At 39.9% G+C, this 22,683-nt stretch overlaps 1 protein-coding gene across 1 annotated transcript in view; it reads right to left on the bottom strand.

Moving 5' to 3' along the window:
* Positions 1-22,683, bottom strand: part of MAGI1 (membrane associated guanylate kinase, WW and PDZ domain containing 1) — a 317,178-nt gene that overhangs the window by 179,899 nt on the left and 114,596 nt on the right. The window lies entirely within an intron of this gene.

Raw genomic sequence — 22,683 nt, 5'->3', positions numbered from 1 at the left:
TTTATTTCTAAATGCACACAATTAACATTTCCAATTCAGGCAAATGTTCGACTTCCATTCAGAGTCCCCTAAATTATGGCATGCTGACTTTACGAGCGGAGGCTCATCTTCCTCTACAAATGGCTAATTACCAAAAATAACTCGCTGTAAACAAGAGGTCTCTCTTGTCTCATAATGCATCTTTCTTCCTGTGGCGTTAAACAGATCATCATTCCCTTTTATCACTTATTTGTCAGAGCAAATGGAGAAAGACAGATGATGTGAAAAAGAAGAAAAATAATAAAGGTAGAGTATTGCTTTTGCAACACACTGGAGGGTGAGCTGGGCAGACAGACAGAAGGCAAAGGCTGCTCCCATTAGAGGTACTACTACAGCTGAACATGGCACAAAATCAAACAAGTGCTATACTCTGCACTGGTATATACCCCAGCATGCAGCAGGAGTTAGAAACATTGATTGAAGGAGTGAAGAGCACCCGAAGTCCTTAAAAACAACATAATAATATCCAACACTTTTCACTTAAATCTATTTATTTCCCCATTCAGTTTTGAACACTTTCAGAAGTGTGTGAGAAAGATGAATTAGTTGAAAACAGAACAAACTAAAAAAAAAAACAAAAAACCACACCAAAAACAAAGAAAAAGAAACTCAGTTGTTAAAGAACATTGCTAGTTGCTGAACACCAAATCCTTTCTTGTAGCAGAACATATGAACCGGAGCAACTTAATGAAGTCTCTTCCCAGAAATGAAATATTTCCAAGTCTGAAATAACATTGACATTCATTTGACTGAAGAGCAAAACCAAACCCACAAGAACGTACAGAGAAGAGGGATAGAAACTCTTCTGTTCTAAAAAGAAAAGAAAAAAAAAAAACAACCCACTGGAAAAGCTTCAAAGAAATGCAAGCAGGATGATCAAAGTCTGGAGCAGTTGCCACAGACCAAGAGAGCGGGCTGGGACGCTGCAGCCTGTTGGGGACTTCGGTCTCCAATGTGCCCAGAGGGCGGCTGGGACTGGCTGCTCCCTGCCTCTCCCAACACAAGGACGAGGAGACACCAACCAAAGCTAACGGGAGCTTGGTTCAAAACCACACAACAGTGGCAGTAGTTCACACAGGCTGTGGCAGACCTCCTTGCTGGAGAGCACTGTGGGTACAAGAAGCTTATTGAGGAGCTTCAAGGAGAGACTGGAAAAGCACTTGGATGACAAATCCATTGGAGGTTGCAAAAAAAGGGTATAGGAAATCCCTTGAGCTGAAAATGAATTGCTGGTGGCTGGGAGATTTGGGAAAAGAAGTGGGGGAGTATCAAATATCTTGCTCTTTTCCTTTTTTTTGCTAGGCATCTTATTTATGGCCACAGCTGGAGCCAGAATGCTGGGCTACGTGGACCTTGGGCTGAACCACTGCAGCTGTTTCTATGGTCCTTCATAATTTGCATTAGGATTTTTTGGATTAAGAATATGTAAAGCAGAGGTCATCTCAATAATTGTTAACACTGAACATAGCATCACAGTTGCAGATTCCTGGCTGGAGCTTCTAGGAATCACTGCAGAACAAATCAAGAATAATAATACTGCAACAGAGCACAGTTGGACAGAGGGTCTGGGAGGCAGCAGCGGTATCAGACAAACAAGAAAAAGAGTGTAGACTGTTAAATGACCACAGGCAGGGACAGCCTATCTGCCTAATGCAGTCCTGCAACATTTTCACAGAAATATTAGCTTAAAAACAAAACTAAACACAAAAAACCCTAGTCTGACATACTAAGTCAAATTCTAAAAAATAAATAGGTGTTTCACAATTAGGTTCTCCAGATACCTTTTTTTTTTAAAAAAAAAAATAATAAAAGAAGATTAAGTTTCTTATTGAGGAAAGGAATGCTTAGGCAGCAGGCTCCAGCTATTATAAGGAAAATTTTTAAAGACCAAAATGCTTATTACAGAAATGGCTTAAACAACAAAACTGAAATTAAGGCAGATAAAACTAGCTCATCAGACTTTCCTGAGTTACCCCAGCAACACCCCCCGCTACAAGAGCAGATTATCAACCCATTTTGTGACAAATGGTCTCCCGTTCTTACACTCTAAAAATGGTTTCCCACATCGGAGGCACTTGGAGGGCTCGGTAGATGTGTGGGCTAGTTTTCCAATATCAGAGCTGACCTACCAAACTCCAGATGTTTTATTTCATACCACACCGTTTTACCCCAGAGGGAAACAAGGCACAAGAAAAGAGCATCTGCTGAAATAATAAAGCATTTCTTTATCTTTTAATGAAACAGTCCATATTTTTCCTTTGCACAAGAGATAGTAAGACAAGGTGGTTTCTCATAGCAAAAAGAACAAATATGACAAACTTGGACATAACGCATGGGCTTATTCCAGCAACAAAATGAATGCACTGAACTGCATGTATCATATAACGTAGGTTTTCTCCTGAAATACTGCATGATTCATGATTCAATGATTAATGTCACAACAATGTCTAGAGGTGAAAAAGCTCTGCTGAGCTAGGGCTTGTTTAACCACAGAAAATATGCAATTTACTGATGATATCTGCTTTTAGCTTCCCTCTGTGCCCATTCCATCTAGCATCTCAGTCTATTACGGCCCCCACTGGAAAGTTTGGTTATTTGGTTTATGCAGTAGCTGGGATTTCCCAGCTGAGTCACTGATGCACTAGCCAAGATGGCAGTTGCAAAAATTGGGGCTATAGCAATACTTACACTCACACGATTGTCCCCTCAGGGAGCTCACAGTGATGCTCATTACATTTATTTTAAATGGGGAGAGAAAAAAAAAAAAAGAGGGGAAAAAAAAAAAAACCCAAACCCAAACCACAAACTGATTGCCACATTTTGTTGCTAAATTCCAGAAAATTCTTGATGGAAATAAAGGCTTCTTGCAGCCCTGAATGATCTCGGTTCAACAAAAGCAAGCTCACCCCATGCAACTCACTCCAGAGCATGGAAGAAGAAAACGAGCTAACACTGAATCTAACACCAGGTAGAAAGCTGCCAAAAGGATCCACCCTGGAACATGTCGGATTCTTTATCATTTGAAATGTTTCAATCCACTCTGATTATCTTTTCCAAAAATCTCCGCAGACTTGAGAGGGCACGTGCTTGATATTGGCATTATTTAGTAGATTCTAGTGCTACACGCAAGTTTAGAAACACTGATAAATTCTTTTTGAGCCAGAACTGTATGCAACCGCAACTCCTAAGAATCTGAAAGATATGCCAGTAACGTTGCAGCAACCTCCTGCGTGCAAACTGTAGCAGTAAAATTCATTCCTATCCTCAGGGGCACCCCTTGCTTGCGCACGCTCCCTCTGAGAATGAGTCTCACCCTCTGATGGCTTCTGTCCATACACCAACCACCACCAGGCTGGGCTGAAGGGCAGGTGCCCAAATCCACCTGATTTTATGCAAAAGTCTTTCCTTTGTAAAGTCTAACTCCATGCATAAGTTGTGCTCAAGAAAATACCTGGCTCTGGTTTCCTTAGAGATGAGCTATGTTAACTAGAAGTATACTACCACCCTTTAAAATACTCCTCTGTTCTCAAGGAGATTGGATCTTATGTTTACTCTTAGGAGATTATTTCTTTCCTTCCTTCTCTGGTAAAAGCACATAAAGAACTCCTACAGTGATAACAGCAGAGGAACAAAAGATGCAAGTCAGAAACAGTGGTTTCCAAACAGGAGGATACAGGTCTTATGAGCTGGCGCCAGGATAGGTTGGAAATGCATTTATTTGTACACAGAAAACTCACCTTGTTATTTCTGTAATCAAAATTAGGCTGATATATCTAGCTTCAGAAAATCAGACATACAAAACGCAAAAAGGAATTCTTCCCTACTAAATTCACCAAAATTCTTATTTTTAAGTTTTAGAAGTAAAGCATGTTGAGAGATGGGGTTTTGTTGTTTTGTCAGTTGCCTTCCTCTTGCTTCCCCCCCACTGACCAAAAACCAGTGCCTTTCTTTTATCTGAATTAAAAGGCAGAGAACCAACTTTCCGGTGCTTCACCCCCCATTGTACTACTCCAAAACCGAGATGTTTCCATCTTACTATATGAATCCTTCTTTACCTTCGAATGAAACAAAGGACAACTCACTGAATGGCTGGTTTTCTCAATTACTCTTAATTATCATACTGCACTTTAGAATATGTCAATCGTCCTCCCAAACCATTACATAATAACAATACCTTAGTACTGTTCCCCAAGGGGAATTCAAAACATCTCTCATAGAAAAAAATATATTACTGACATACAGTTTTCTGAGAAAAAGTGAACTCTTCTTGTCAATTTTGTGGAGATAAATATGTAACTTAGATGTTGTTGTGATTAATGAAAAATATTGACTGTTTCTAAATACACTTGTTTCAATCTTCTGTCACACATTTGTCCTCCAACCGTTACCTAATATTAGAGTCACTAGAGAAACTATGCTTTGAATTATGCTGTGATGCTTATTGCTACAATTTCCAGTTTCTGGAAGGGAGAAAGCTGCTCACCAGATCATGTAACACTGTTGGTACTGCATAAGAACATTCATCTCTTCAAAAAGCACTCCCACCAGCGAGAAGCAGTGCAGACCTGGGGGGCTGAAAGCCTCCTGCCTTATTGACATACGGGCTTCCAATAAGGGCAGGAGGCTGCATAAATGACCAAGCAAAATCTGAATTTTTTCAAGAAAATCTGCGCGTGAACATCGCAGGGCTGGCTGACAGCACCCTCCTGCCAGCTGGTAGAGAGCCTATGCCAGAACTGTGCAATATGTATATTCGGAAGATATATTTTGAACTCATGTTTTATGCATTTGGAAACTATCATTTTATAGTTTATGTTTATATTAATTACTGCAGCTGTTTTATCCCATTTATGTTTTGACATGGTCATAGATAATCCCGATAAACAGCTATACTCTGACAGAGCCTGTAGATGCTTGTGCAAAGACGGGTCAGGGTCAGGTCTGGGACAGAGCGGTCTCTGACCTATATTAGGTTCTTATAAGCAGGTTTACACTAGTATTATGTATTTTTGCTTTACTCTTCTTTGGGAAGGCTACCAATTGCTACATGCACAGTGACTGATAGCATCTGACCTGGGAAAATCCATTTTCCATCCCTGAATTGCAGCAGAATCCCCTTTCTCTTGTCGGGATCTCCGTTTAAAGGCGTTTTTAGCAGAGGGATTCTCTGTGGGCAGACAAAGACCATTTCAAAACAACAGGGCCATGAAGCAATGAAAGGTTAAAGGCCTCGCTAAAGGGATAAAAGTGCAATAGAGTCATCTGGATTAAGACTCTCTCTCACCGCCCTGATGTCTACATCAAGAGGGAAGGATTCAATTTTTTAAAGACACAAAGATTGCGCATGTTGGATTTGCAATATAAACCCCTGATTATAGCATACTGTCTTTCATCTGAAGATCTCTATCTGAAGGTATTTAACAAACATTTATAAGTTATTATGGTTGGCAGGGGTTTATTTCTGTGCTACAGAACACAGAACTGCAGGTAAGGGGGAAAAAAAATCCAAAACAAACAAGCCCAAAAAAACTCCCCACCCGTTTAGAGGCACAAGCAGAGAACCTGCAGCTCATATTTTCTAAAGCAGTGAGCGGAATTGCAATCTCAGCTGACTGGCATCACAGGCTGGGTGACTTCAGTTGTGCTCCTTTCTCCAAGGCTGCTGCTCTACCCAGCGGACAGGACTCAACAGAAACTCATCTATAATTAGAGTCAAAATAGCTCCGCTTAGCTGTAAAGTGTTTTAAGCCCATCATCTCCCTTACTAAAATGACTTGGCACAACAGCAGTGCCAGGTCATCACCACTGTGTCTAACTAATGCTTGCAATGGATTTTCCTCAAGTCCTTGCATAAAGGTGGCCTTGATACTCACACATACATTTTATTAATGTCTGTAGAGATTCATATTCTATTTTGGGATCAATTAATACAATAATTTTCATGGCAAGGTCCAATAGGCAGCAGCCCATTTTAGAAGACAAAACGAAGGCTGAGCGGATTTTTATCTTTTAACAAGACTGCACTGGTAACCACATCATCATCAAATATTCCTAATCCCAGCAGTTGTTACACAAACGATAATAGTTTGTGCTATATCATTTCATTCTGTCCCATCCTTGTCTTCCAGCTGCTGTCCAAAAGTGATTATAAATAATGGGGCTATAAAAGCCATTCAATAATTAGAAGATTCATTGGCCATATGCCAGCAGTGACAAAAGAGAGTGATTTATGTAAGATGAGTCTGTCACATCTGCCAGATCACAGTTTCATTACGCCTGTGGCTTTAAGGTCACAGTTTAACACTGTTCCAACAGCCATTTGTCAAGGGGCTGCTGGGGGGAAGAGGGGAAATACATCATGGTTTTGTTTGCTTTCTTGTTTTAACTACTAAGTAAATAAGTAAATAAAATCCAGTACCTATGTTTGTCATCTCATGTCTCCTGTGAGGTCAAAGACACAAGGATATAGAGTAAGAAACAAAACATTCATCATGGTTGGCCAGAGTTCAAATAAGATAACAAAGCAAAGACATCCAGTTTAACAGCCTTAAGTATTCGTATGCCTTCTTAAACTCAATATAATCTAAGCATGCTGTCTTGCAGCCACCCATGAAATGAAGGCACCTTGTAAACCCACAACATGTTGGTAAATTAATTACTACATTTTCCTAACACAAGTAAACTTAAAAACCTTTTATGGCTCAGTGTGCTAAAAAGATATTTAAACGTTGCCATGGGAGTTCAGTTTAACATTTAACATGGCTCAGCAGACACCTGATTTGATTCCAGTTCTATTTTCTTCTCTTTTTTCCTGTATTAAAAAACAAACAAACAAAAAACTCCAATGAACGTTTGTTGCTGGATACAGACCAGTCCCATAAAGTCCAGATGTTTGGGTGTCCACATAAATGCTTCACCAGCCTGCTCTGTCATTGTCAATGATTTCATCCATACCAATTTTGAGAGTCTCTGTTGACAAAAACTACTGGTCTGAGTAGTAGAAACAGCATCTTTGTTGGAAATGCTACATCCAGTTCCAATCAGTATTTTATTTTAATTCATACCAGCCTGCTCTAGCCAGACTCCAGATAGATGAACTGCTCAGGTAAGAGCCCAGGCGTTTCTGTTATTCTAACAAATCCATACCATAACCAAAGCAAAATGACAGCCCATCCTTTACCTACCTTCCTGAAGTAAAACATAAAACACTTTCCAATTTTTATGCTTTAAGACCCTCTCTGAACAACAAAGCCACATCCACTGCAAAATTCTTCCAGTGGAAGGAAATTATGATAAGCTGGAGGGTTATGCTATAAAGAATTGCACAAAGTTACAGGATGAACTACCTACACAGCAATAAAACTCAACTTTGATGGAGCATGGTTAAGACTTCAGCAGCAGCTTAGCTGCTGAATCAGCAGAGAGCACTTCAGTGCAGCTAGTAATTCCTGTCTAGAGAATGAATAACACTTGTTACTTTATTACTAACACAACTTCTTAAAATATTATTTTAGGTGTAAGCTGTGAATCTGAAGGAGATGTATTCACTCAAAACTCTCAGGTCGCGTTCAGAATCAGGAATAGGCAAGAGCTTTCTTGGCACAGTAGCTTTTAGTATCGCTCCCAATCTGCATGGGTGAATGAACCACCACTAAAGTGGTAATTCAGCATTTGCTGCTACAGAAATGCACTTTACAGATCATAAATCCACGGTGAAACTATTCTACGAGCGCCTAACTTCATCTACTGTATTCGCAGGGTGCTCCACCTTATTTTCTGTGCATTAATAGCTATTCATATTTCTAGTATAAATTTAAACAGATAGTCTTTCAGCTGAGAAGTGCAAAAAAACCCCCACAGACCTCAAGCTTGGAGGTTGAAAAGCAAAAATATTATCATTTATACACCAGGCCTAAACATTTTGAACACTTGTGACAAATACACTTCTGTTGCTCCTAGCTGAATTCAGAGCAACGATGCCAGCAACTGCAGCAGAAAGACCGGCCTTTCTCCCCCTTTGGCCTCCTCAAGCTTTTGCTGCCCTCAAGTTTCAGCCTTGAATTTCTTGAAGTTCCTGGAGAAGAAACCTTCCTCCCTTCACCCTCTGACATCCTTGCAGCCCAGGACAACCCTGGTCTGGGAGTGAAGGAGGCCACGCAGCCACAATGGCATCCCAGGAAGAGGAACGTGGTCTGTCATGGATGGTGCCTGCAGGAAAGCTACCGATTACTGTCATGTTTGACAGCAGGATGTCCTGTATGTCTGGGTAACACTGACAACGCTCTCAAAGAACAAGAAAAAAACAGAGAAAGTAAGAGTTTGACAGCATCATTGCAGGCAAATACATCCTGAAGCTTTAAGCCACTACATCATTAAAAATACTTGCCAAGTCAAGCTCTCTTTTTGTGAGAATTCACAAAATAGGGATAGTTCAGTCATTCGAGAACTACTGCATGAATGATGGTAGAAATCCAATCTTTCTACCTTGAGAAGAAACTATTTTATTATTTTCTTCCTCAAAATACCAAGGTTTGAGTTTGGTTTTTTTAAAACCATTGTTTAACTACATCTGCAGTCCTGGATCCCTTCCGTGTCTGAGCAGGTCAAGTGGTCCACAGCGTGGGTGGGTGATACAAACTGCTGGGGGTTGGTAAAGCTGTGTCCACATGATGGAAAAGCGATCTTTGCCACCACTTTACTGCAGGCTGCAGCAGGTTTCCATGCAGAGGGGTCCTACCTTAAAGTAAAGGCATAAGGAAGAATATGAAGACGTTTTCTGCTCCTCTCTTCTAAAAGCATTTGGTATCTTTTGTGTCCATACAGAGCCTATAGCACCATGACACTGAATAAAAATGACATTTCTCCAGAGAAAGTGGCAACTGTACCTGCCCCAGGAAAGTCTAGGAGTCAAAATCTAATACATGTGAGGCAAAAATGTGGGTAACTGAAAGCATGCAGCTCAAGCAACAAGAACACGTGATGAATAGAAGGGGGAAAAGAAAGGCCAGCAGTATTAACGACTGTTGGCCACGGATACATCTAAACGCATTTGAACTGATGAGGCACAGAGCTTCAAAAACACGGCTTTACTGCATCCATATGGGCACTGGCAGATGTAAAGCCAGCCAGGGTGCTTCTTGCCTACAGTATAGTTAATCATGAACCCAACTAACTAAAAGCTGGAGATTAACCACTACTACACTGCTATTGACTCATAGGATTCACCAAGGTTCAACCAAGAAAGGTTGGACCAGATGATCCTTGAGGTCCCTTCCAACCTGGTATTCTACGATTCTGTGAGTCTTCTTTTCTTCCCTCATGCTATTTTCAAGAAATGCTGCAAGCTCCTCTCTCAGCCTTTTGTCTTTTTCACTGTGAAGAATCCACAAACACAAGACAAGGAGGGAGCCCAGACTCTCAGGTGGTCTCTAGGAATGACAGCAGAGAGCAAAGTGAGCTGAGGTGAGAGAAAGGACCTGCTGGGATCACAAATGCAGAATATTTTCCTACTAAAATGAAAAATCTCCAAGATAAAACATAATACTAATTAATAGCCACACACGCTGTAAGGTTTTCAAAGGAAAGCTTGGAGAGGTAGGTGTGCAAAGAACAAAGTAATGCAACATCCTCTACACTTACTTTCAATGAAATCTGGATTAGCATCACGCTAAATACTTTAGACAGTTCTGTGGCTAGATCAGTGTTGAATTAGAGGCTTAAGTTAACTGGCTGACAATCAAGCTCTAACATTAAAGTCATGTCCATAAATGCTTCCTCTTGGCAGTGACCTTAAACCAAACGTCCAGAGCAAAGCCTCAGCTCTGCAAAACTTTACAGAAAGGCAGGCCCAGAGGTGAACTTAGGGAAGCAGAGACATTCCTCCAAGGAAGGCATTTTGTCTTGCACACAAAGACACTGCTGTGTTGGGGCTTTTTGCACTGTGTGTTCCAGCAAGGAAGAGCTGAGTAGTACGAAGCAGTCATGAGCAGCAAGAATCGTTGATGTTGCCACGTAGGCTTTTTTAAAAAAAAAAAAAAAAAGTAAGAAAGAAAAGAAAAAACCTCCTACACATCCAAAGTGAATGCAGAATGAAATCATTGTAAGAGAGTGGCATGGGATGCAGCCTCTTTCCATGAGCGGCTCTGAAAGATTCAGGCTGAGCAGCTCACGCCCCGTCGCCACTCAGCCTTTCCATCAATGAACACAGACTGGGCTACGTGATCAACCCAATCTTCCGGTAATACTTCATCAGGAAAGCACGGTCTGCATGGGAGCCACATAACAGCATTTGTCACTGACACCTACTCTGTAAAACTGTGTTGCATGAAACAACCTGGATAAGGGAGCAGTGTTTCTTTTCCTTTGCTCCGACTCAAAGCTGCCAGCGAGTCTTTACTTTTCTGGGATGCAGCAGGGAGGGCTTACAGGAGGCAGCAGAAGCAGGGCAGGGGGTGAAGAAGAAAGTCTAGATAGAAGAGTAAGAACAGGAAAATCAAGATGAAAAGCACTTGCAGTTTTTCACTCAAAGGCAACGACCCGTTTCTGGAAATTACATGCATATCTCTGTATGTCTCCTGAAAGGAGTTACCATATGTTCTAAAAGGATATAATATTTGAGCTGTAAAAGCCAAATCAGCTTGAGAAACAGACGGCATTACAATGCTTTAGCAGAACAAGCCCCACATAACAATATGCCAACAAACTCATTTTCTAGAATAGCACTAGCAAAATATTTGCAAAATCTGAAACCCATTCCCTAAATACAGTGTTTGATTCTTCCAGGAAAACGGGGAAAAAAAGTGACATACATGCCTGCATTCAGGAACTTCTAATAGCTATTCTTTGAGGGTTTTTTGCTTGCTCTTCTCTTTAATTTAAGCATGGGTAGTGGGTTTTGTTGCCTGTTTTTAAACATGACCTCAAACTCCTTCAACAGTCAAGCTAAGTCCATTTTCATCCTTGTTCTTCCTTGATTGCTGGAGGGACAAACTCCCATTGCCCAGCCAGGTCACCTCTGAATACTAATCACAGCTTTATAGTTTCGCTCTGCCCTCCCTGGCTCCCGGGCATATGTCAATATTAACGGCCTGATTTCCAGAGGTACTGAATACATAAAATCTAACGCTGAGAACCTGTGATGGTCCGGCCATAAACACACACCAAATTCAGACATTATCAGAACACTAGAATTTTGCTGCTGCTTTTTGTATATTTTTTTCCACTCACAAGTATCTCTATCAGACAGAAAATGTTGACCTTCTTGGAAGAAACCAGTTACAAATCATAATGTGTCCATTTGAAGCTCTGTCCAAAACACGTGTCGACCAACAGCCCATTTTCCAGCATGGCTGGATGACGCACACTCAGGTACACTAGTGTCTCACCAAAGAAAAATAAATATTTTTTTTCTCTCTCCAATATATTCATTTACACAGAAACAACATCTGTCAAGAAACAAAACCAGAAACAAGAATTACTGCGGTCTCACAGTAGCAAGTAAAGGTCCTGTTCTTAGTACCTTATTTTCAAAGAGTGTACAACTAAGCTTAGCTTGAGATGGCCCTGCTTTTTTTTTTTTTGTCAGGTTGGGTTTTTTTTTTTTTAATATATAATTACACGTCTGTGGACTTAGAGAAGAGACACCAAACCACTAACATACAGTACATAAAGGAATCATGCAGGCAACAACACTTCGTGATTTAGAAAATCAGGCTCTCAAAGCTGAAAACAATTATGAACTAAATCTGTTGGGGAAAAAACATTTAAACAGAAAAACGTGTATAGCAGTTGGGAGCTGTTGAAGCACACTTTATAAGAGGCACAAGAAACCACCAAAAAAATGAGTAAGAAGGTCACACTGGGTAAATAACCAACCTGGCTTATAGAGAAAGTGACTGCAGCTTTTTTTAATTTCATACTGTAGAGAACGGGAAAACAAGATCTAAGAAACTGGACTAGCTCTGGTTAATTATTCTAACTGCAAGTATTTTTGTTTTATTTTTAGTCTACCATTGGAACAGTTTTCTAATGGTTGGAGGATATTCTTCATCCCTGGAAAATGTTACATCAAGACTGAATGTTTTTCTTGAAAAAATATGTTCAAGTTTAAAGCGGAATTGATTCAAACTAGTTCTATAATGTCCTGAGCTATTACTTGGAAATCTAATTTAGAAAGACAGTGCTGAACTGGCAGGCAAAGGATCTGGAAGAATGGGAGATCCAACAGTAATTTAGAAGAGTTCAGAACAAAATGATGCAACGAGCTAAATCTTTTCAATTGCTCAGTTGACCAAGAACCTACGAGAGTTCAAAAACCTCACTGGTAAAAGGAAAGCATTAACATGACGATTCTGTAGTAAAAGCAATTCAATAAACAGCATTGTGGGCTTCCCTTTTGTGCACGAAATGGAAATGAAATTATAAAATAAAATTTTAAAGCACTGACAGAATAAATAAGTTGGCTGGATCAAGCAAGAAGAATGGCAGGCCAGTTTGTTACGAGTTTTAATAAAGTACTACCATATCGTATTGGCAAAACTCAAATTGTCAGCTCAAGTGAATGAGGGCAATATTGCTGTTAGCAATTCCACATACAGTCATGTAAAACAAAAATGCAGTGATTCTCGGGACTGTCTCTTCCATGTAGAGCAACCCTTCTCTTCTGTAACTCCCATGTTAAAGGTTGGTCAATGACAGCAGCTAAAATATCAAAAAAACTCACATTCAAAACCAAAACCCAAATGAGCTTGAATAGCTTTGGTCTCCAACATAAATTTAATACCTCATATAAAGCAAGTTTGGCAATAAAAAAAAATAACATACATCAAAAAGCTTACTAGGCTCTGGAACAAACATCTTTTTGCCTTGGTCACAAGGTCTTGTTTTCTTAATGTACTTAGGAGTGCCTGTATCATGTTTTTGTCACCCTAACTTTTCCCCCCAAGAAAAAAATATGAATATTACAGATGGTAAAAAACACATTTTCTCAAACAGGAAATAAATGTTTATACATGGCATATAGCAAAATATGTATTTCCAGAGACAATAGCTACAAGATTTAGATTTATTAGTGCAGGGCAGGAGTTTTTAATGGAAAACACATTTTTGGGGATAAGAATTTTAATTACAAAGAAACAGCACACAAATGGCTCCTTTAGATTTAAAGCAGAGCAGTTCTGCAACTGAATCAAAAGGACGTGGTCTCTTTTGGTGAAAAATAGAATATTGGAATAAAGAGAGAAAAGCTCGACTCGAGTGTACGGCGGGTTAGACATTTTCCATGGAATGCTTTTGATCACAAAATGGCATTTGTCAAAATGAAGACATTCTGCAGGAACGTGACATTTCTGCAGAAATCAGACATAGCTCTGATGGTGCCCTTTCAGGTCGCACCTTAGCTTGCCAGGCTACCCTGATCCTGGCCACCGGTTCATAAGTTTCCAAGCTCAGTTTAAGTCAAGCCCTTCTGCCCACACGCCTTACAATCCTCCCCTTCTTACAATCCTTTGAAAATTCATACTGCAGGAATAAGAATTAGCACACTGATCTGAAAGCAGTGGCTTATGAAAGGCTACCGATACCCAGGCTAGATCTTCACATTTGCAAAGAAAAAGGGAGCCAAAGCACCAGTTCAGTTCTGAAAACACCAAAAATTGCCACCTCCAGAATAAAGTTTCACAGATTCTGGTTTGGTAGAAAAGGAAAGATAGGCTTTTTTGGGAAGCGAGGCCTCCCCTGTGTGAGCACATCTACTTAGCTGCAGGCGTCTCCCAATAAAAACAATTAACTGGAAAATACAAGACCAGAAGTGGTCAAAAATAACTGTTTCCCAGAATTCAAAATGGAAACAAACACTGGTTTTATTCCCATTACTATTTCCAGCAGCAGTCTTGGTAGCTGTCTCGTATATCCACATTGAATGGCTTTTGTGAAAGATTAACAGGAAAAGCAGAGACGAAATGTTTAATCAGGCTTTGCTGCTGGCTTTGGCTTTATGGAATCTTTCCCATTTTGCAGGATGCAAGTAGACCTGACCATGGTTTATTCCCATTTTTGCCTGGTAAGAGTTGGCTCTGCAGACTCACATGGTTCTAACCAATTTGCAATTCTGCGAGGAAATCTGCATGCTTAAGCTTTACCTTTATTGTCATTGCCATTAAAACCACTAGCCACTTCACTTTTTAAAATTATTTTGATAAGCATTCTGATGATCCAGCTGCAGACAACAAGAGATGCAATAGAAAGCAATAAAAATTAGCATTAAGTGTCTAAATACTAATTCCTCCTTAACTTTTTATTCTTACTATTCTTATTATCTTGGAGAGCTCTCCTTGTACTTTCTCAGTTGGTTTGCTAACAAACATTTTTCAGCCCCACTTAATCAAATGCATTTGGATGGAGGTCTCTCACACTGATTCTGAAATGGAAAGCTCTAATCAGCTTAGCTGCAGATTCGTTTTACGCTTCTCTCACTTTTGGGAGTGCACAGTCAAAGCTCTAGAAGTCCTGCAAAGCTGAAAGACTTTTTAAGCAACACAGGTACACTGGAGCCCCTTGTACTCCACCTACTCCTGCAGGGGAAAAATATTTTGGAGAGATCTAAAATGATCTAGGAAGAGATGCAAGGAAGCACAGTGCTGGCCTCGAACTTCTGCTGAGTGAAACTCACTGCGGTTTCTGCTTTTATGTTACTTTGGGACGCTCTACCTCCACTGAGTAAGTCATTGGGAGTTTTTCTGCTGACTTAAAAGGACTTTAGGTCAGGACCTCCCAGCTTGGCAAGAAAAGGTGTCAGACAAATAGCATGCAAAAGGAATACCTATTTATCAAAGGAGTGATCCAGAATAATGCACTGTTCCTATTTGAACACAGTCCCACTTTGGGAGTCTGAATCAGGGTAGATGAACAAAGGAGGAACTTTGGAAGACAGGTTTTTTGGAATAAAATCAATTTTGAGCATAATGGGCAACAACCACCCAGGAACCACAGAGGAACAGTTCACACAGGGAACCCAAACCCCCAAGTCTCCTCCAGACAGGAGCTGCGCTATCACCTGCAGCTTTGTGCCAGTCCCTGCTAACAAACCCTGTGGTGAGGTCCCCAGTTTCCTAGAGATAAACTCTGATTCTGTTTCTGAGTGGGTCCAGCCAGGCTGGTCTGCTAAACCTACCGGCTTTGACATGGTATGGTTTTGCCCACTTCTGTCCTGAGGGTTTTAAAATTATATGCCTAAATATTAATTCACTGGTCTATGCTCAACCCCATGCAGCACTACGAGCTTGGGGTGGAGTGGCTGGAAAGCTGTCCGGCAGAAAAGGACCTGGGGTGTTGGTGGACAGTCAGCTGAACATGAGCCATCAGTGTGCCCAGGTGGCCAAAAAGGCCAACACCATCCTGGGCTGTATCAGGAATGGTGTGGTGAGCAGGACTGGGGAAGTGATCATCCCCCTGTACTCGGCACTGGTGAGGCCCCACCTCGAGTACTGTGTTCAGTTTTGGGCCCCTCAGAACAAGAAGGACATTGAGGTGTTGGAGTGTGTCTAGAAAAAGGCTACAAAGCTGGTGAGGGGTCTGCAGCACATGTCTTATGAGGAACGACTGAGGGAACTGGGGGTGTTCAGCCTGGAGAAGAGGAGGCTGAGGGGAGACCTTATCGCCTCTACAACCACCTGAAAGGAGGGTGTAAGGGTGTGGGCGCTGACCTCTTCTCCCTGGTGACAAGTGATAGGATGAGAGGAAATGGATTCAAGTTATGTCAGGGGAGGTTAAGATTGGATATTAGGAAACATTTTTTCACTGAAAGGGTTATGAAACATTGGAATAGGCTGCCCAGGGAGGGGGTGGATTCGCCATCCCTGGAGGTGTTTAAAAAAAAGGGTAGATGTGGTGCGTAGGGACATGGTTTAGTGGTGGTTTTGTCAGGGTAGGTTGATGGTTGGACTTGATGATCTTAAAGATCCCTTCCAACCTTAGTGATTCTGTGACTCTATAATTCTGTGATTCTAATTTTACATTTCTTTGGTTTTGGTCTTTCCTTTAAGACACAGCCTGTTTGATAGTTAAGCTTGTAAAAGAAGCTTAGGAGAATGGCCCTCTCATGATACGATGCTCCCCTGTTGCTGCCTTTTCACTTCTGCCCAGACCCAGAAGTTTCATTCAAACAAGCTACCTCCAAAGTCGCTATATAAACGTCATGTACACACAGGCCTTACACTGCCAGCACATCTGACAACTGATTTACTCATAATTTGCAACCTCTTCCAAAGGAACTAGACTTCCTAGCAATCAATGAGAAAATAACCTTGTTAGCAAATAAGCCAAGGTTCTTTTAAATTAATCAGTTCTTTTTCATCCAAACAGTACAGATAATGAAAGAGATGAGGACATTTTACATGACCTATAAAGAGTAGAGTTTCTATTTTAGGCTCTCCTTCATAAGGGTGCCAGGATGATTATGTTTTGTTTACTGGACAGAATAATCTCTTATTTGTTAAGGCTCGAACGCAATTTTATACAGTAGAAAATTTTATCTTCTATTGTCTTAATTATCATCTGGAGGGTTGAAACATGAGACGATGGCACAGAACAAAATGAATATTAATGTGTTCTATCTGTAATTTAAAGAGAAAGGACTTGGAGCTTTCTTTTGCTCATGTGCTTAACATGCCGCATCAGACTACTGAATTATATCCCATTTAGCTGTTATTGTTTCTCCCAGTAGTGTGAAGACAACAGACATCAACCTTTTGCAGACTGCCTGTATTTCCACAGATACACAACCTTTTCCTCAATTTCCTTTATGTCATTTGCTAAAAAGTTTTTAAATGTCTTCTGCTTAGTATGGTGGGCAAGGCTTCAGCACTGTTTTTAAAGCTTTTTATACGATGCCCTTATAACCTGCAGCATGTTCTCATGCCAGTGCGAAGGCGCAGGCAGCAGGACACTGCCTTTTCTCTCATTTAACTCATCTGCATCCTAAGAGCTACCGAATTCAGTGTCTGGAAGAAAAAGGTGCATGTATCCTGGAAGGAGGTGAGGAAAAAGAAACTCTCAGATGGTGAACTGTGCACAGTGACATTAGTAGTTTTTCTACCTTCCCAGGCAAAATCTAAGGGAGCTTAGTGTGTTGATTTTTAATCAAAACAAACAGCCTGACCAGCTCAGAGTGATTTCAAAAGTGTCAATAAGGGACTGAGTAAGGCAGCACTTACAAGTAATGCTACATGGTTTAATTCTTTTGCAGTTTCATCCTGCTGTATCAATGCTGACCTTTCCAGGACCGAAAAAGGGAAGAACTGAAAGGTTTATTGTTCCTTTTCGTGAAGAGGAGGAACTGGGTCGGATTTTGTTTCGGGGGCTTTTTCAGCTCCATACGCAGTGTTAGAAATTTAAAATAATTAACAAAAATCAAGAGAGAGAAATATCAGTTAGCAGAAGGCTGGTTTCTAATTTTGAACAGATATAACAGTCGAGCTATACAGACAAAAGAAATATAATCTGTATTTCACAGAGAGAAAAATCTAAGTTGCCTGAAAACATAAAAAGAAAAAGTTTGCATGACTTAGCAAGATAATTCCTTTTTAATATAGTTTTAAAGCAAAAGGAAAAATAGCTGCAATAAGGGATATGTGCTTCTATAGCATCCTGCACCCATTGAAAAAGTGAAGCGAAAGTCTCAGGTTTGACTTGGCTCTCATGGACTCCAGAGGTAATTGCAAACACTGCAATGACAATATATAAAAGATTCTTCTCCCCTTATGCTGTTCCAGGCCATGACTATTTGAAGGCTTGCGTGCATCTAAACAAAAACTGCATCATATGTTTTTCTCTTTGGGGTTCTTTTTGTTTGTTTGCTTTTACTACTCTGCAAAATCCCCAAAATGCAAAATTCTGCTTTAGCAGCTCCAAATTCAATCAAGTGGATTAACTTTATGCTCACCTAAGCAGTGTTCAGAATAGGAAAATGTTCATCATCAAGGTGTTTCTGTTGCAAGCCTAGATTTGCTAAAGAACAAGGCAAAAAACAAAGACAGCGCTGCACATGCATTGTATCACCATTAGGATAATCCACCTGGGGCAAGAACACTCACTGCCTGAAAGGTAGCATGTCCCCTAAAGCCAAGAGGCCACCACCTCATCCGATCAATTGACTACTCTCCAACATATCCACCGTGTAGAAATAGAGATTACAACAGTAAGAAATGGGTTTTAAATGTATTAAAAGTTTGAGGAACCACCCCAGTAAAGCACAGAACAGCGTGAATTAGGTGCTTTTAATGACTATCACTTCTTTCAAACCCAACAGGAGCCAAGTGGATGGGATCTGAGGCTATTCACAGCTCCAGTTTATGGGTGTGGAGGGATGGAGGTTGCTTGGGGTTTGCAATGGTCTATTCCAGAACCAGCCACCCCCATGACACCAGCACTTCACTCAGGGGAAGGAGAGCCCCGAGCCTTCCCTTCCATGGCCAACAGCTCCTCTGGAGAACTCCACACCGTCTGTCTGCCCATCTCACATAAGGTTAAAATTGCAGGTCACCATCACCTCTGCAAGAGCTTATATACAAAAGTTCTCCTGCTATATTTCCAAATTGTTTAAACACACAACAGCATGTGCAGACATATGACTGTCTTCTGCGTATTAGATGACCTGAGCACCTACAAATAACAATCAATACCTGTACACGTGCAATGCTACTTGCTATGATCAAAGAATAATGCCATTCAAAAACATCCAGCTAAAATTAAGAAAGAAAAAAAAAAAAGACAAAAAAGAGTGGAATTAAGAGCCAAACAAAATACAATTGAGAATGCAGTTAAAGCTGACTGAGGTAAACAGAGAACAAAACGTATCTGATAAATGATCAAATCATACTGTCTAGCAGATTAGCATCTACTGAACAGAAGGGCTGAAGAACACAAACACTCCAAGTGTGATAGCTATAAATCAGAGTTTAATGAAATGATAAGCTATTTCTGCAAAGCATTCATGGCTATGACAATTCATTTGCACAAAGTGAAAACAGAGTAGAAATTTGTCAAAATGCAAATACAACAGTGACCTATTGACACAAAGTCAAAATGTGAAGGGAAGCATCGAGTTCAGGACACAAGGGCTACAATTACTGCAGTGTTCTTATAACAACTTTTCTCTCTTTACATTGTGATTTTCCATCAAAAGGCAGATCTAAGAAACTCATTAACACGAAGAAAAACGAATCAGACATTATTGAAAAGGAAGCGAGAAATATGCATCTTATAATTTGAATTAAGATTTCCTGCTGGAGAATGCCTTTATCTTTCCAGGCAAAGTAGCAAAGCGATTTTGCAGAAGAATTTAATTGAGAAATACAGCACACAAAAGGGCTGCTTATATGCATACCTCAGTGGAAGATACTGGATAGTAATAAGTCCTCTGGACAAAACCAAGTATTTCACATCAAACAATGTTGCCAAGTATCATTGCTTATCTGTGAAATATCACATTTACATCTGTTTCTAAGGAAAGTCACATTGCTTCCCTAATAAAAAAGCAGTTACTTTAAGTTACCACAGTATGATACACTAAACATAAATATACCCACGCCAAAGAAAAAGGAAGTACTTCTATTTCGCTTTGAAAGTCACTCATCTGGTTAAGACATTGGTATTTCGACCACCAGGTTTAATTTTGAAAGGATTTGAGCAGCTTTACTGTCCAACAGCCATGAATAATTCTGTGCTTGAATACTTTTTATAGAAGTACATGAAGCAGAGCACCACTGCAACAGGCAAAGCACAGGCCATTACTCTCACTAGCTTAATTACATGGGCAAATTGATGCAAGCTAAACAAACTGTACACTTCTCTCAACCCATCTAACTGACTTTTTTTGCTATATATGTATATTTACACACATATAATTTTTCACTGAAACATTTCAGTTTCTGTAAGCAACACAACAAATTGTTTTGATCTTCTTATGAACAGAAGACAAATGGATTAGGCATTCTTTCTGTGCCCAACAGCATACATGCAATAGAAGCTTTTGAACACTTCTGCATCCCTTCAAAATCCTGTTTCAATAAGAATTCACATTTTACTTCAGCCTGATTGCTTTAAGAAAAACCTGTTCAATACCGCAAGCAATACAGTTCACACAACAGAAAGAATTGCTAATATCACGAGAAGGTTGACTTGACTTGGACGATAACAAAGAACTGCCCCAGGACTGTTAAACGCACACATGCAAACCTACACAAAACCATTAACTCGTTTACTCAGGATCATGTCTTGTACCCTCATTAAAGAGCATAAAGTGGGTGAGAGGACTACAGGTGTTCAAGGGGAAGCCAGAAAAAAGATACCTGACAGGTTTCATTTTAGTTCTTCTATCAGCTATTCCAGGAACTTATTAATGTCAAAGCAGTTATGCCTGCATAAGCTAGAGGAGAATCAGAGCAACAGTGTAAGCCGCCTGCATTAAAGACAGCAGCCTGCTGTGGTTGTCAGCGCAAGGAAATCATACGTCTCTGGATAGTGTCTTCTACAACTTTTTTCCTCATAATTCCTCACAATGGATCTTCTCCTCTTTTGCATTTTACAGCTTAAAACTCTGTAAAGCTTGCCAACTCCACCTTGGTTTTTCCTTCCTGGTAAATCATTAGAAATGACTGAAATAGTTCTGTGCAAATGAACTCACCGCCATCCCTTCAGCTCCCATTAAATGCCATTCTGAGTATTATGTGCCCTGAAAATGAAAATTGTACCTAATGCTTTCCTCTTCCAAGTCCTTTACCTAACAAAAGCAGTAGGCTTGACATTAAACAAATTCCTAATTTCACAATGGATTCTCAATTAAATATCACAGGAAACATTTTTGCAGTTATACTTCAAATACGGTATGTGTCACAGTGTTGTGGGGGAACTGCAAAGAGAAAAGATGAAAACAGCATGGCTTGTCATCACTTCCATAATTTCATTGAGAAAATATTTCCAAAAAATAAAACTGAATGGAAGGGGTTTTAAGGGATACAAGTGTTGTTTTTTTTTTTTTAATTCAGTATCTACAGCTTAAACAGAGCAGAGTGGCAAGAAATGCTAATGGATGAACTCCTTATCTACATTGAGGTCCTTCAGTGGTTCAAGTTTGCCCTTTAGCCTGCTGCTTGTTAGAAAGTTCCAGATTACAAAGTGAGTGATTGCTATTCTTATGGACCTTTCTGGGACCACAAAGTCTCCTTTTACTTTACTGGTATGCTTCAAATGTCATGTTCTTCTTGCTAACGCATTATAAAATGGTCCACCCCTGAGAAAAAATATTTCTTGCTGTTTAAGTACTCGTTGACCACAGAATTAAATGACAGAAGGTGTGAGAGATACAAGTACATGATGATGAGGAAAGACAATCTTTAAATGGAAAAGGACACCTTTTTTTTTAGCTACTTTTTTTTTTTTCCCTCTTTTCTCATTATTTTTTTTCTTTGGTTGGTTGGTTGGTTGTTGTTGTTGGTTTTTGTTTTGGGGTTTTTTTTTTGTCTAAAAGAGACTGGACATTTTTCAAATATCCCAAATTAAGTTATCCCACTTTTCAACGTACTGTGCCTTTCTTTTCTTCACCAAACCCTCCTGTCTCCTCAGATGAGAAGTTCAATGAACTGCCAGCCATCTTCCAACATCACTCATGCAGTACCAAGCACCCTGAGCCTCACATAATACCAGTAGCAACATCCACAATACAAATATACAGACACATGCGTGCGACATGCAAAAGTTGCACCCTTTTCTTCTGCTTGACAATACAAACTTATTTGGGGGACAGGTTTGTATTTGTTCTAACTTCTCGAAAGCATAATCAGACATTTCAGGAATAACAAGGATATTGAGAAGCCCAAATAACCACAGCCATGCATCTTCATGTGACTGAGAAGAAACAGCTTAATTGTTCCATAACAGGCCAGTACCAGACCCAATAGTCTGTTTGCTTTGCTCTACAGAACCTAAAATAACCACAAAGAAGAACAAATGTCAAGAGTTACTGTTACTACCATATATAAAGGGCAGAACAAAATTATCTCCCATCAGTTCTGCTATGAAAAGAGAATGATTCTAGGATTATAGCTTTTGTGCTGAATAGCATCACTGAAATTAAAGGTAATTCAAAGTAGAACCATCTAGTAAAACAATGAAGAGAAAGCAAAAAAGTCTGCTCTACCAACATAAAACAGCAGACCATACAAACTGGCTGAGGCACAAAAGGAGAATGTGTTCCAGTCTTAATGTTGGAGAAGGTGTTAAAATCGCTGAAAAGCTTATATCCTCCTCCTTGTAACTTAGTGAAGATCTGAACATCTTGAGTTCCTTGTTAGCTGCAGTAAAAATGCTGCTAATAAAAGGATGCAGAAAATTACTAACATGAGTTAGAAATTTTTTTCACATTGTAGGATTCAAGTCACATCTGTTATTTCATTGATCACACAAAAAAACCATAACACCACTACGTTAAGCTCCCATTTTTTTAATATATATGCTTGTATATCTTAACATATACGGTGGTTATAACCTTTTATGCAGCCATATCTGTAATGTACATTGTGGACATTAAAGCAACATATTCTTATATGTAAGGCAGGGATATATTGTACATACGAAAAATTTTGATTCAGC

The sequence above is a fragment of the Charadrius vociferus genome, unplaced genomic scaffold (genome assembly GCF_000708025.1).
Source record: "Charadrius vociferus isolate BGI_N301 unplaced genomic scaffold, ASM70802v2 scaffold324, whole genome shotgun sequence".
NCBI lineage: Eukaryota > Metazoa > Chordata > Aves > Charadriiformes > Charadriidae > Charadrius > Charadrius vociferus.
Note: the sequence above shows the minus strand (reverse complement) of the source record. Positions and strands in the feature narration are given on the sequence as shown.